Source organism: Camelus dromedarius, chromosome 4, assembly GCF_036321535.1.
Source record: "Camelus dromedarius isolate mCamDro1 chromosome 4, mCamDro1.pat, whole genome shotgun sequence".
In the NCBI taxonomy this organism is placed as follows: Eukaryota; Metazoa; Chordata; class Mammalia; order Artiodactyla; family Camelidae; genus Camelus; species Camelus dromedarius.
The window spans coordinates 65,286,078-65,301,952 of NC_087439.1; the positions used below are offsets into that span (position 1 = coordinate 65,286,078).

At 37.0% G+C, this 15,875-nt stretch overlaps 1 protein-coding gene across 47 annotated transcripts in view; it reads right to left on the reverse strand.

The window, feature by feature from the left end:
• Positions 1–15,875, reverse strand: part of MAP2 (microtubule associated protein 2) — a 263,444-nt gene that overhangs the window by 119,028 nt on the left and 128,541 nt on the right. The window lies entirely within an intron of this gene.

The following is a 15,875-nucleotide window of genomic DNA, read 5'->3' on the forward strand; positions in this document are numbered from 1 at the left end:
TTACAGAGCTTCTGCTATGTAAATTATCTTCATTAATTCCTGCACTATACTAATGACATTGTTATTATCATTCCTGTTTTATACAACAGAGGCTTGATAAATTTCCGGTTTCTCATAGTTGATGAGGGCCAGATCCTGGATTTGAACTCAAGGGTATCTAACTTCAAAGTCTTACTTATTCGACTACATTATAACCTAGCATTTGTTAAATGCCTTTTATGTGCCAGACATTCTGCTTGCAAAAGACAATAATAGCTATAGCCTCCAGAAATTTCTGCTCTGTTGGGATGAAGGCAATTATAATAAATAGTTTTTTAAATAGAAGCTGTTATTATTTAAAAAAAAACTTTTTTTAAGACTTCATATTTTCTAGAATGTGTTCCCAAATAGTAATTTAGAATTCTGTAAACAAATAACTGTAATTAAAGTCTAGGAAATGATCACAAGAAAAGTAATTACTGGTAGGAAGCAGAGATGAATAGGTGGGGCACAGAGGATTTTTTAGGGCAGTGATGATACTCTGTATTATATTATACTGATACAGATACACCATTATATATTTGTCAAACCCACTGAATGTACAACACAGTGAGGGAGACAAGGTAAAAACTATGGACTTGGGGTGATTATGATGTGTCGATGTTTATCCTTGGTGAAAAATGAACCATTTTTTCATAAGTGACACTGATACTGGGGGAGCTGTGCATGTGTGGGGGCAAGAGTTAGATGGGGAATCTCTGTACCTCCCTCTCAATTTTGTTGTAAACCTAAAACTGCTCTAAAAAATAGTCTTTTGAAAAAGAGGAGAGAGAGAAAAATAAAGTAAATATCTACTTAAAAGGAGAGCACATGCATGGTTTGGGAGACCCAGAGGGTGGATGACATTTTGATAAGTGGAACTTGACTGAGATGTCAGTTAGCTATGCTTTTTAAGGAAAAAGAAAAAAATAATAGATCAGTCTGTCAGTCAGCATTGTTCTTTGACCACCGACTCTGTCCTAGTTCTTTCAGTAGATTCTGGGGATCAGGAATGGGACAGACACTCATGGTCGTTTTAGTTTTGTTGGGGAGAGAGGCATTAAACTGATAAATGTAAGTGAGAGACACAGAGGGCTACGGGAGCACGTGCTACGCACACCTATATTAGACCACAGGCTGGGACGCGGCATGTGGCTTAACCGTGAAATCTGAGACCTAACCAATGAGCAGGACTTAAGTGATTGGAGGGGCAGGGGAAATGGGAGTGGAGTGGGAGGTGAGGAGCTTAGAGAGGATGCTTTAGGCAAAGAGCAAAAAAAAAAAAAAAACAAAACAACACGAACAGGCAATAGCCCCGAGGCAATAAACTCAGGACGGGCCTGCAAAGTCAGGAAGAAGCCAGATCAAGGATGGCCTCGTAGCAGTTTGTAGAGTCATTATGAATACTATGGCTTTAAAGACAGGCATATCATGGTTATACTGTATTTTTAAAAGATAGGTCCAGCTACTATGCGTATAATGGCTTGAATGGAGCAAGAGTTGATCAGGAAGCGGTCACAGTTGTCAAGATCAGAGGTGATGGGAGACCAACTAACACAGATACAGATGGGGATAGAGAAATGGATGGGTTTCAAAAATGTTTCGGAAATAGAATGGATAGGACTTGGCAACAGACTGAATTGGTAAATTTTAAATAACAATTTTAATAAAAAACATTGTTCATATAAACAACAATATTTGCTAAAATGACATTTCAGAGCCTTTGAAAATAAATACAAGGTTGCAGAGTTGTTGTACCAATGATGACTAGGGTAGGCTGTAAGTACTGGGAAAACTCCAAGTAACTGTGGCTTCAACAAAATGGAAATTCCTTACAAGATTATCTCATATTCAAACTGGCTGCTGAGGCTCTGGCCATAACATCTGAATTTCCACCAGTAGAAAGGAGGACGGAGTGATGAGAAGCACACTCCTTCCTTTTGAGCCGTTGGCTTAAGTTTCACAAACAACTTCTGTTCATTTCTTACTGTCCAGAAATTAGTCATATGGTTACACCTACACGCAAGGAAGGCTGGAATTCTGGATCTCACTCTGAATGGCCGTGTGATCATGAACCTCTGAAAAGCTGGAGTCATTATTACTGAGGAAGAGAGAGAGCATCGATACTGCGGGTAATCTGTGCCACATTAATTATGAGCCAAGGCCATAGGCATGGATTAGAAAAAAACAAAACTTATAAATTGTACCAGCCTTTTAAAACAGCAGAAAATTAAACCACATCAAAATGAGCTCACTTTGAATTAGCACTCTGCATTTTGCCTGAGTTGCCAAGTACATTTTTTAACCTCAATTACAACCTAGATGGGCTGGCTAAGTTAAACAGAGCCTCCCCGTCAATAAATATGGTTTTGTACTGCTACAAAGCGGCCTCAGCTATGCCAATATTTGAGCATAGTTGTTTATGGTTTCATTTCCTTTACTTTTAACAGTGGCCATAAAAAGCCAAACAAATGCATTTTATTCACATTCCTTTGAATAAAGCCTTGAATTTAAATTATGTCACTGGATCCATTAACATTTAACTGTGGCTGGTGACTTACCCTCTACAGACATTCGATTTTAGAATAATAACCGCATGCATAAAATGAGAATTAATAGCACTCAGATAGCACATCGTCTGTGCATCACTCAGCATGCATTCACATTGATTTAGTTTATGTTCTGTCTGTTTGATGTGTTCTCCGTTTGTTTCCAAGAATAAAGGCTATCAATAGGAGGCTAGCTGTTAATAATTTAGGGAAAATACTCCTTTTATCAATTATCCACAAATGGTCCGCAGGACGTTGAAGTCAAAGACTGCAGTGACTCTTAACTTTCTTTCTACATTTAATTTTTTTCTTAACATTTTTTCAACTTTTACAATTAAGCTACTCTACTGTTCTCATATTCTTTATTTTCCTTTTACTGGGTCCTTCAGGTCCCGACCTCACTGAGAGAGCAGAAGCCATATGGAATAGTGACAGCTAATTAGCAGGACTAAATTACACTCACTATTACATAAATATTCACATTCTTAATTTTGCCCAGCAAAAGGGTCACACAACATTAGAACATATATTCTATGCTAAACCGGAAAATTCACATTTATTTTAACTACAGTGTATCAACTACATTCTTAGTCTGCTTTTATCTTTGCCTTTCTATCAGGTGAAAAATACATCCATGAGTGACAATGAATATACGTATGATCATGTATAACTGAAAAATTGTGCTCTACACTGGAATTTGACACAACATTGTAAAATGACTAGAACTCAATAAAAAATGTTAAAAAAATACATCCATGAACAACTGCTTATTTTAGTATTGCTACTAATGCATAATTTTTTGTTCTTTTGCATTTCACACAGTGTTTTGGTTCTAGTCTCAACTTGGCAACACCTTGTAATTTCTGTTGGGTAGGGAAGGAGTTTTCTTGTAACTGGCTAATCTCCAGGTTTGAATTTACTTGTTACTCTGGATCCATGATAAAGTCTTACAGGTGAAGATAACTTAGCGGGGAGGGTTTAAGCTCAGCAGTAGAGTACGTGCTTAGCATGCATGAGGTCAATCCCCAGTACCTCCATTAAAAAAAAAAGAAAAAGATAGCTTATATTTATTTTCTACTTTACAGCTTTCAACATACATTTATGTTCCATCTCAACCCTTAAAATCAGATACCATATCTATTATACAGAAAAAAAGGCTCTGAAAAGGGAAATGATTTTTCCACTAGCTAGTGAACAGTAAAGGTAGAACAGTGTAACTAGTACAAAAAAGTGCCGCTTAAACATATATTGATGCTATATAAATTCAGAGTAAGGAAAATTAAATATGAACTGAACCATGAAGGAAGAGTCACCACACTTCTCCATTCTCCTAATTATCATTAAAACGATAAAAATGTTGAAAAATAATGTAACTCTCACAAAAATTTTGAAGATATTCCATAAGTCAGAATGCAGATGGGCTGAGAGAGACTCTAGAGAAGAAACACTAGGGCAGCTACTGCTGGGAGCACCTGAGTTGACAGCAGGTCTATCCCAAGGAAACCTGGAGAAACTCCAAACTTAAAGTCTTCTAATACAGAGTCCAGGGGGGCTGTGAGACTAGTATCGTGGTAATGCACTAAGAAACGTGATCAGAGTCATTGAGACCCTTTCTCTTCTCCTCCTTTGCACGACATTGTTAGCTGACAGAAGAAGCTTTTGCCCCCAGCAGTGCAGATAAGGACAAGTCTTTAAGAAAAGCAAGTGGTCAGTTTTGGAAACAGGTCTGATGTGGATAAATCCATGCAGAACTGAAACACATCGTGGAACGGTGGGGATCCTAACCTGCTCACTGGCCAGTTTCACCTCCATGCTCCTCCAGCAACGTCTGCTCCCTGACAGACTCTGCTCATGTACCCAGAACTAACAGTCAGCCCTCACGGGGAGTGAGAATACAGATCTGTGCAACTGCTGAGGAAACTTACAACAGCTACCTATGGTTCTCAGCCCAGTTCTTCCTTCACTAAAACAAACAAGAAGACTCTTCAAATCAAGACATTTCAGAAAAACCAGGAGCATAAATAGGAAGAATACTTTAAAAAATGACTCCTGGAGAAACAGAGATGATTCAGGGGAACAAAAGAGAACTTAACAATTACAGGTATCTTTGTCAGAGAGATGTGAAAGAATATTCCATACTTTAAAAATGAACTTCCTTCCAGAAATGAGTTATAGAAAAGTATCAATCAGAGAATAAGAAAAAATTCGTGGGAATTAACATACGATTACTCAAATAAGTAACTCACCAAACTAATTTAAAAACAGAATCGGCAGGGTTAAAGGCAAATAATAATTCAGCTGATAAGAAGAAAGAAAACTCCTTGAATGTAGAAAAGGTGAAAAAGGGATTTTAAAACTATGTGGAAAAGGAGATGAAACAGATCAATACAGTAAATCTAACATTTGTCAATAGGAATCCCCTAAATGTGAAACAGAGGCAGAGATAACCAGAAAAAGAAAAAGAGAAATAATCTCATTGCCAAATTAGATAAATGATAAAAGACCTTCATCTAGACACATCCTTCTGAAATTGCACAAAACCCCTAAAACCTACTATAAAGAAAAAAAATCAAGGTTATTCACAGAAGAATGAGAACCTGACTGACATAAGAATTCTTATCAATAATGCTGGATGCTAAAATAAAATAGAGCAAAACTGCATATCTAGCCAAATTATCAATCAAATGTGAGTACTATATGAAGACATGATTTGAAACATGTAAGGACTCAAATTTATCAGTAACCTGCCATATATGAATAAATGCCTTTAGGAGAAACTCCAATAAAACAGAAATGGAATACAAAAAAAGATAACATGAGATAGAAACTACAGGGAGAGAAGAATATGGCCTAGAAGAAAGGCTGGCAAATTATGGCCCATGGGTCAAATACAGATACTACCTGTTTTTGTAAATAAAGTTTCATTGGAACTCAGCCATGCCTATTCATTTACTTACTATTTTTCTTTTTTAAACTTTTTATTGAAGTATAGTTAATTTACAATATTTCAGCTGTACAGCAAAGAGATTCAGTTATACATATTTATATATATATGTTCTTTTACATAATAGGTTTTTACAAGATAGTAAATATAGTTCCCTGTGCTATACAGTAGGTCCTTATTGTTTATTTATTTTATAAACAGTAGTGTGTATATATTAATCCCAAACTCCTAATTTATCCCTCCTCAAACCCCCCTGCTCCATTCCCACTGCTTCCCCCTTTGGTAATCATAAGTTTGTTTTCTATGCTGGTGAGTCTATTTCTGTTTTATAAGTAAGTTTATTTATATCTTTTTTTTTTAGATTCCACATATAATTGATATCATGTAATACTTGTCTTTCTCTGTCTGACTTACTTCACTTAGTATGATAATCTCTAGGTCCAAGCATGTTGCTGTAAATGGCATTATTTCACTCTTTTTTATGGCTGAGTAATATTCCATCACACACACACACACACACACACACACACACACACACACACACACACACACACAACTTCTTTATCTGTTCATCTGTTGATGGATTTCTGGGTTGCTCCCATGTCTTGGTTATTGTAAATAGTGCTGCTATGACTATCTGTTTCTTCTGTGTTACATAACAGAACACATTGTAGTTGTGACAGAGATTGTATGATTAGCTGTAATGGAGATTGTATGGCCTTTAAAAACTGAGAGTATTTACTATCTGCCCCTTTATGGAAAGAGTATGGTGACCTCAGTCTACAAGAAAGAAATTAGGTTGCAAGAGATTAGAGTCACTGAATCTGAATCAGAAGAAATCTTAAGAGAACAGCAGTCATTAAAATGCCTTTCATTGGGATATGAGGTTGGGGATGGGTTTAGGGAGGAAGACTCTGATTTTATTTTGGTCCCTTTGTTTGGCTTGATTGTTTTTTACCAGGTGTAGGTATTTGGTTAATTAAAAAATAATAAACTCATCACTCATTCAAAAACATGCATTGCATGCCTACTCTATGGTAAGCAGTTTTCAATGCTCTGGGGAAAGAGCGGTGGACAAAGCAAAGTCCCCATACTTTTAGACTTTAAACTCTGGTGAAAGGAGATAGAAAATAAACAATCTTAGCACTCCTGACATTTTGAGCCAGACAGTTCTTTGTTGTAGGGAGTTTGTCCACTGTAGGATATTTAGCAGCATCCCCTGCCCTTACACATTAGTTATCAGTAGCTCCTGTCCAGTTATGACAATCAAAAATGCCTCTAGATATTTTCAAATGACCTCTGGCTGGGGGTTGGGGGGAGGGATTGTATTTGGTTAAGAACCACTGGTACAGGGTAAAAAGGTTTAGCTTTGGGGCCAGCAGATCAAGGTTTTACTTCAACCTCCACTAATTGTTAGCTATTAATCTTTGTGAAATAAATATACTTAACATCACTAAATCTCATTTTCCTCTTCTGTGGAATGAGGATTAAAAAAAATACTCTGCAGGTGGTTTCTGCTGCTGATGCTACTTCTCCTGTCTGTTCTCCTCCTCCTCTTCCTCTTCTTTTTCTTCTGAAAATGTATGTACGTGGCACATAGTATACATTAAATAAATACAAGCTATTATTATTTTAACTATAATTGTAGTAATGATGACGAGGAAGAGGAGAAGAGGAGCGTGAGGAGTGGAGTGTGAGCGAGCTAAGGGTGGTGAGAGATGACGAGAAGTCCGTGTAGGCCTGGGATGCTTGGGCTGGTCATGCTGTCTCCAATGAAACATTGTGATGATGGAATTGTGCTATGAGATGCCATGTTCTAGAAAAATAACATGGCTCTGGAGCACTCGAAACACAGACAGTATGACTAAGGAAGTAAACTTTTAATTACTTTTTGTTTTAACTAATTTAGATTTAAATAGTTGCCTGTGGCTAGTGGCTACCATATATATTGACCAGCACAGCTCAAGAGAGCGAACAAGAACCAGTGGAGGGGAAAAAATGGGAACACAAAGAGCTTATATTACAGTTTATACTTAAAGTGAGATTAATTGGGTGATGGTGTTTGCGGCAGGGAAAGCAGATAAAAGCATTTCAGTATCCCGGGCATGCTGTAATGAGAGCCTGGATGAGGGTGGGGGAAAGAAGAATTTGGGGAAGAGGTGGGCCACCACAACGAGAATGTCCTCAGTGCTTTCATTCCTGTTGCTGTCTGCCTCGAGACGCTGACTTCAATTGCGACCCAACTCAGTGACCTCTGATATTATTGTTTTTCCTTACATATGATACACTTCCATGTCTACCTCTGAGATCATAACCGAGATCCATGGCTTCCAGCTCAAAATTCTTCATAAGCTCTTATAATTATCCTAATAATAGGCAAATCATAATGCCTGCTTTTAAAAATGTTTCTCCATAGATCAGATTTTCTGAAGTTTTAATCACATTTTTTGTGAGCCTGGGTTCTGGCTGAGTTATCTACCACTTCCTTAAAATTCTGTAAAACTTAGAACTAACTGACAAATTCTTATTAAACTATCCCTCCATCAAGTGCTCTTTAAATCAATAAAACTACTTTTTCTGTGATTTATTTAGACTCATCTCCTTTTCATATTGAAAAGTTTAAAACCATTTCAGTGAGAACTGTTATTTTTACTAGTATTTACTGAGCTCCATGCCATGCTCATCCAGGACTCCAAAGAGCAGAGGCCTTTTGGGAGAGTAGAATAATCCATTTAGTGGAGGTCACAGCTACCTTGAAGCGGGTTCTTTATTTCAGCAGTCAAGTCAGTGCATTATTAAAATAGTCTAGATTTAGGACAATACATTCATTTATCGGTTCTGGCTGCACAGCACTAAAAAGTAAAGACTTCAGGGCCAGAACAAGGATATGCACCCAGGTTTACCATTTTCTAGTGGAGTGACTTGGGCAGGTCATTGCATTCTTCAAACATCAGTCTTCTCATTTGTAATAAATATAACAAGATCTGACACTCCTATTCCAGAGATTATTGTGAGCTTTGGGATGTGACATATTACAAAATGCTTTGTATCACTTAAAAAATTGGTACAGATTTTTTTTTTAAATCTAGTATGTATATACATGACTGGGATATTGTGCTGTACACCAGAAATTGACACACTAACTGACTGTACTTTCATAGAAATAAAGGGAGAAAGAAAGAAAGAAAAGCAAATAAAAAAAATCTAAATGCAACTTCTTAGCTGGTCACATTATTTTAACAATTTTATAACCCAAAGTCTACATCCTGGTTCTTTCTGTGAGCATAATGTTACGGAGTAGAACTAAAAATGCATGCACACATTAAGCTACACATTACATTTATTATAGCCCTTTGATTTATTGGGCCTTCCACCATCTTGCAGAGGAAAAGTAGAGTGGTGTGATCAGAGTTATATAAATTACTCAGGACCATGAGTGCTTGTATGATTTAAGTATTTTTTTCACTGTTACGTCTCGTATTCCTCAAACACCAATATAATCTTGGAAAATCAGTCATTTTAAGGATCCCTCTCCCCAACCATTTAAAGTATTGGCTGTGTAGTTATTTGTTTTTAAAGAGTCTATAATATCAGAAATTCACCTGCATCTTTGCTCAAAATTGAGCTAACTAGCCGCTCTTAGGCACTATGTGAGAAGAAGCCCAAATGCCTACGTGTTGCATCTTATTCTACATATATAACATGAACTCTTAGCATGAGAAAATCCTACAGTGAGCAAGAAAATATTTTTAAAGAAAACTAAGTACAAACACTGATTATTTTGGAAATAAAACATAAGATCTTCCTAAAGAGGAGCATTTCCTAAGTTCCTATACAATGCAAGAAAATATATTTTGGTTGTAATTTGTTAAATGGAGTAGCTTTGTTTTAACAATTGCCAGATGTGGATCAGTGTACTTCCGCTGCTTTAAATGGTCATAATCCAGAGTCATTAACACCAGAGAGAATCTGAAGAAAGGTTAATTCAAACCATCTGAGGCAGACCCAAATGGAATCCACAAAAATTGAGGATTGATTCACCACTTTTTTTTCTTTTTTTTGAGAGTGGGAGAGTTTGCATCAGAAACACCAGAGATTTCCCTGTCTAGTCTGAGACTCTGAACAATTGAATGAATGGCAAAAGAGCACAGGCATGGTATTCAAATTCCGGAAATTTTATCAAGCCCAGTTTGACTATGCAAAGAAGACCAGTACTGCCCATTATAGAAAGACTAGAGTTTCACACACACACTCATGCACGACCCTCATTTTCTTAGCTTTGACTTGGCATATGCATCAAGGGCACTTTCTGTGTAGTCAGCAAGCAAGTACTAAGATGCCTAAGACACGGTCTCTTTCCACAGGGGTTTTTCCTAAGTGTTCTCCTTGAAGAAATGTCGTTTCCAATTTAAGTTGACTTCTGTTCATATGAAAACTAATTTGAAACTTCACTGGAAGTTTCAATTTAAAGTTTCTAATGACACTGCTCATGCCTCCTTGGCTGCTGAACACCAAATCACAAAACGACTGTGACACGGTGTAAAGATCTGGTCATGACATGGTCTACAGATAGAACAAGCCTTTCAACAAAGGATAAATGTTAATAACTAGGAGGACATTAGAGATGTTTAATATGCACTTAAGTCATTTTTTCTGGATGATGAGTATGTCGTATTTACTCGATCTGTTATTTTCTTAGACATTTCATAGCTGAAAAGTGTGGTGTGGAAGGAAGTAAACAAAGACTCCCATGCTCCTGTAGCAATAAGAGAGGATTGAGAGTTACAGCCTAGCAATGGAGGCAGAAAGATAACACCTCTACAGACGGAGTCTATCAGGGCTTCCAGGGAACACTTAGCCCCTCTGAATACTCTAATCATCTATAAACACTTACATCCTTTATTCAGAGGAATGCAGGTTGCGGTCACCAGCCAATACAGTCCTTTAAAGGGAAATGATTTTGTTGGAAAAAAAAAAATGCATTCATTAAATCAGAATCTATCCTCAACAGCCTCCTGTGACTTTAAGAAGCGTCTCCCACGGCTTGTATTCAGATGTGGGTGGCAAGAAGATGGGATGTGGAAACCTCACGTTAAGCACAGAGGAACACAAGGGGTGTTGAGAGCTCGGGGGCCAGAGAATTTAGCAGGGCGGTGGTGTGCGGAACATCGAGGCAAAGAAGAGGTTAAAAGTCCAAAAAAAAATTATGAAGCAGGGAACAGAACTGGAGTTAAGAAACTGGCCCAAGGGTTATATGCAATCACATCCCCAAACTTGAGCCACAAGAATTCATTACCCAGTATAATAAGCATTGAGCTTGGGCAGAAAGAATGAAATGTTAGTAGCTCATTAGAGCTGGTTTAATGGATCTTTCCCAAAACAACTGGCTGGAACTGCAAAAGCTCAGAAGTAAAGAGGGACGATTCTCTCCCACACCATCAAAGAGGTTTAAAAGCACGTAGTGCTGCTACACTAAGAGAAGAGCTCACATTTGACTTGCTCCTAACAAGGGCTCCAATCATTTCTGATGTTTTTGGTCTAGTCATCTGGCTTCTAACCTCTTGCTAGTCAAAGCCTGGTCCGTGGTCCAGCAGCATCAACATCACCTGGGAGCTTGTTAAAATACAGAGCCTCAGGCTCCTCCTCAGACCCACTGATTTCGAATCTGCATTTTAATAAGATCCCCAGCTGATCCATCTTTGCTGTGAAGTTTGAGAAGCTTATCTCCCAGTATCTACTCTAATATCTTATCATCCGTTCTCTGCATAGCTGACTCAGTAATCTATCAATTTTGTTGATGCACTGGTTATTTACCCCCTTGTCTAGAAAGAAAGTTTCATTAAGGCAGGAAAAGGGCATGGAATTGGTGTTCAATAAATATTCACTAAATGACTAGGTGAATTTTTCTCCAGTCTAAGATAAAGTCTGGATGATAAGTAAGGTCCCAATATCTTTTCTTTACCACTAGAAAAATCTCATTCTTTTTTCTCTCGCTTTTATCTGTAGGGAAGGTGAATTTTGCTTGCTAAGCCCAAATCCTTGTCTAGATCTCCTTTCCATTAGGATCTTGCTCTGTAAGTTTGTCCTTCTGCTTCCATACAATGCACGCCCCCCACCCCGCCCCCTCCAGTCTCTATCTGCTCCCCACCCTTCAGTTTAGGACTTCCCACGTTAATGAGAGCAGAGCCCCACTGTAGTCACTGCTTTCCTTACCTTACGTATTCTGTCTCTCTTTCCTTTGAATCCCGGCCTTCTTAAGCTTGTTTTCCTACTGGTTTCATACCCTTATTGACTTACTCACTTCCCGAGATCTTGCTTCTGTCCCCACAATCTAACTGGTTTGAGTCAGACCCAGATTCAAATCTGGTCCTGAAACTTGTGCAATTCTCTCAGTCTCTGGTCCTTCATTTTTTAAATGGCAATAACAGACCCCACATCAGAGTCATTGTGATTATTAAAGTGCCTGTCACAGAGGCTGGCACACGCAGGTGCTAACGTGATCTCAGATTCCCTATCTTGGAGGAAAGCTGAGGCTAATTTCAAAACTAGCAAATTATATCTTACTAGGAATTTGACAATATCAAATTTAGTGACTCTGCTGTTAGGAAATATCCATTGGAAATAATTTGAAATATCGTATAAGAGTAATGCACACAGTATTCCATTGCAGCATTATGACGATAGTGAAAAATTAGGACCAACAGGGAATAAACATGTCCGATGTCTACACAACAGAACATTATGCAGGTGACAAAATGTTGTAAGAGATGCGGAAGACACTCTGGTGGAAAAAAGGCAGAATTCAAATTGTATTGTTCTGATCCTGATTATGTAAATTTAAATGCAACAGATGAAAAGAAGCCAAAAAGTTTAGAAAGTGTTAACCACAGTCTCTGGATTGTGTAATTATGGATGGCTAATATTTCCTCCCTAACACTCTTCTGAATTTTACAAAATGTGAATTTATTATTTTTATAACAGAAAACATTACCAAAATAGACAATAAATCCAGCAGTCTTTTATTTAATCTCATTCTTCAGTTTTTCTGGAGAATTTGAATTTTAGCCTTGTTTTCTATTACTTCAACTGTTCTCTCTTTTCTTTGCCTTTTTTTTTTTTTTTTTTAAATCTTCCTTTAACTTTGTCAACCTGTCCCTGATTCTGCATTCTAAATGAGAGTGCTGTCAAGAGTTTTCTCTCTGGTCCTCTTCTCATCTTTCTTGATAATATCGTCCACACTTTATCTCCCTAATTTCTCTTCTCTGCAATCTACCAGACCAGTCCACCTACACCCAGCCAACACGGTCTACACCTGCCTCTTCATTTTCTATTCACTCTCTCACTCATTCAGTCAGCATGTACTGGCTGTCTACTATGTACCACACAGTCTTCTAGAGGCTAGGGGTATAATAAAAATGAAAAAAGGCCTCTTTCCTCAAGCAGATTTTACCTACCTTCCTCCGCTTAATTTTCTAGCTATCAAATTCAAATGTTAGAGTTACCACGAGTCCTTTTGCTCTTCCTCCCTCCTACCTACCAATCAAGCAGTTGCGATTATCAGTGTATGAATTTGAGCTCAGAAACATCTTTTGTTTTCATGACCTCTTTTTTAATGTCCCACCATCAACACCCTCTTTGAGCCTTTATTTTTTCCTGGATTATCCTGTGACTGCTTCCAAGTATTCTTTCTTCAGTATACTCTCATACACAACCCTGTCTCATACAGAGCTATAAAATAAGTAATCTGAAAACACAGTTCAGGTCATTGTGGTCTCCTAATCAAAACACAGTCAAAAACTTTTCATTCAATAAGAAAATATTTCCCCAACTTGGCATTAAGGTCCTCTTCTAGTGTATTAGGTTGAACTGAATGAAATTTTAATTTTGTAGTTCTGAAAGGATAAAATATGAGGCATTTCATTTGGTCCAACCTAACAGGATTCACGTACTTTTCCATCCTTATCTTCTAAGAACACCCTTCTTCCACCCTGCATTCTAAGGTATAAATGAGAGCAGTCTACACTTTCCAACCATGTTCACTTCCTTTGGTTCATTTGCTAATGTTGTTTATTCCTCCTGGAGCTCCTCCATGCATTATCTCGCCTTTGAATACTTCTATTCATCCCTAGGTTCCACCTCAAAAGAGTCATCCTCCACAGCTGAGTCTCTTCTCAATTGTTAGTAATTCTGTTCTGCAATAAAATTCCTTAAAAAATCATTCATGTGTCTCTTATGGTACCAATGAGCCTTGGTGTGGTACTTCCCAGTTTTATTCTGCTGCACCCAGCTGAGCTGGGAAAATGTTTTGCCATATATATTCCTTTCCAAGTAGAGCATCCTAACACGTATTTGTAATTGTCAGTGCCCTCAGTTATTTTTCTGGGTTAGTTAGTTGTACTTTAAGGTTGAATGTGGTATTTTCATGTTGTATAGACACTGTTCCCTGCTTGTTTATCTATTTTGGCCATTTGAAACTTCTGCCATTATCCCAATTAAAAAAAAATCAAACCTTTGCAAGTTATACTATTCAGCACTTGAATTCTCTGGCTAATTTTCTCGTATAGATGATGCAATTCAGTAACACGATTTCTTTGTAACGACATAGGAGATGCTTTATGAAAAACTTTCTATTTTATCTCTAACATTCCTCCGTAAAGAATAAAAATTCTCATGTTAAATATAAAATATGTATTAAAAATATAAAACATACCAGAGCTTGAATATTACAGTTAAGTATTTGAAGATGTATTTACTCCTACCTTATACACACAAAAACAAGAATCTACGAACATAGTTTTAACCTTATTTCCATAACATGTATATCACGTGCATAATAAAACATTAAAATAATGATTATGAGCCAAAAAATCTACTAGAAAAAAAATGTAGTTATCTGTGGTTAATATGAAGGACTTCAGGCCAGACTTATGTTGACTGCCCAGTTAGAATCTCAGTTCATTCATAAAATGGAGGCCATACCCAGAATTATAGGGAGAGTTAGAAATGCATTAACATACGTTGAGGGCTTAGGATATTATCTAGCACATAGTTAATAATAAAAAAATACATAGTTTTACTGATGAAAATAAATGACAAGAAAGAACAGCATTCCATTAAGCTATTATAATTCTAGAAGTTTCCTTACAGATTATACATACATATGTATGCATGTATATATATATATATAATGATGTCATACTCGGTAGTCTATAATAAGCAACCAAGCGTTTAAGAAGATTATGACATCATTCCTAGTATTACATTGAGAGAGAGAGGGCGGGCGTCCCCCCCACCCCCATCTGCTGCAGCAAAATTTTGGCTGAAGGCACGAAGAGCAATAAACAATGCCAAGCCTAGGAGTAGTATTTAGGAAGCGTCCATAAAGCAAAACTCATGCTGCAGTTTGGCGTCTTTCCCCTAGCTGGTGACAGTGAAAGGGGACATTTCAAAAATTCTTTCCATCTTAACCTAAAACCAGAAAAATCTTTTTCCATATAGACTGAAAAAACTTCTACACACGGTTCCTCTGATTTTCTACTCAGTATTAATTATCTAATCAATTTTGATTAATTAGAGACATCTAATGAATATTTTGGGTAGCTAAAAAATGTACCAAATGTCTGTTTAACAGTGTGCAATCTCATGAAAAACAAGAACAAAATGGAAACGTAACGGAAAATACTGGCAAACTCGTTTATCCATCAAATAATTAAACAAATATTTACTGAACTGCTGTGGTCCAGGCACTATTCTATGTGCTGAAGATATGAGTAAAAAAAAAATCAGTAAAGGAATTACCTAAAGTCAAGACGATGTTGATTAGAAAAACCGTGATATAGATCACTGACTCTCTTAGAGTCTAATAGTCAAATTCTTTTCTGATTTGACAATGTAACGGACTATTTGAATTCTGTAGTTTATGACACTAAATCTGTCAACATACCCTAAGATGAATTTTAAAATGGTCCCAGAAAATTTAGAAAACAAGATGCTTTTGGTGAGATAATATGTCATTTTTCCAATACCCAGACAAATTGCAACAGTGTTGATTAATTCCTATTGACGATAGACAGAATACATTTTTTAGTGGTTAAATAATCACTTCATCCTTTTCCAATTCATGTATTTAGTTAATACAATGAGTTGCTAAATGAGTCAGAAGATTAGCAAACAGTCTCACCTGAAATATATACTGTACAAATTTAGTTTGATGGGAAAATACCAAATAGACTTTTTCACCAAATATGAAATGTTTTCATTTATTCTGAGTGAAATCTAAAAAGAAAGAATAGTCCCTAGGGTTTTAAAATATCCTGGAGGAATAGTAAGTCCTATTTGGGGATTTCATACATGATTCCACTGAG